The following is a 697-nucleotide window of genomic DNA, read 5'->3' on the forward strand; positions in this document are numbered from 1 at the left end:
ATATATGTTCCTGTGTTAGTCGAAATTCATTGGTGTTAGCGCTGTTTACATTTGGCTGTCCGCTAAAATGGAAACATTGTAGTTATGTAATGGAGACTAATGTACGGTGAATACATATAACGATGAGATGCATCATTACACCTTGATTGCTTAACACTTAAAGTATGAAGTTTTATCTCGATTCACATAGAAAGGCGCCATGTGGGTGAATAACATCGACTTCTTTTACTAAAAATCCCGACTATTATTGTCAGCAACAAAAATATTTCTGCAAAATTACTCTACAGGATTGAAAATTAAGCTTAGGGGGTCATTTATATCGGACATTTTATATTTATATGCCTGAGTCTGTGTGTGCATGCATGTATATATATATATATATATATATATATATATATATATATATAAATGTGTGTATATACATGTATATGTTATGTATGTATATAATTTATATATAAATATATTTATACATATCATTTGATACAATGAAATATAGTATATTTATTTAAATGTATGTTTATGTGCGTGTGTACGTATATGAATGTATGTATAAGGAACTAAATAAACTAAGTTTGTTGATAAATGCAACCCGAAATATAAGTATTTGGTACAGCAACTGTTGGTTTGTCATCCACTCGTAGCATGTAAACATACATATATACATACATACATACATACATGCATACATACATACATA

This window comes from Octopus bimaculoides, chromosome 20 (assembly GCF_001194135.2).
Source record: "Octopus bimaculoides isolate UCB-OBI-ISO-001 chromosome 20, ASM119413v2, whole genome shotgun sequence".
NCBI lineage: Eukaryota > Metazoa > Mollusca > Cephalopoda > Octopoda > Octopodidae > Octopus > Octopus bimaculoides.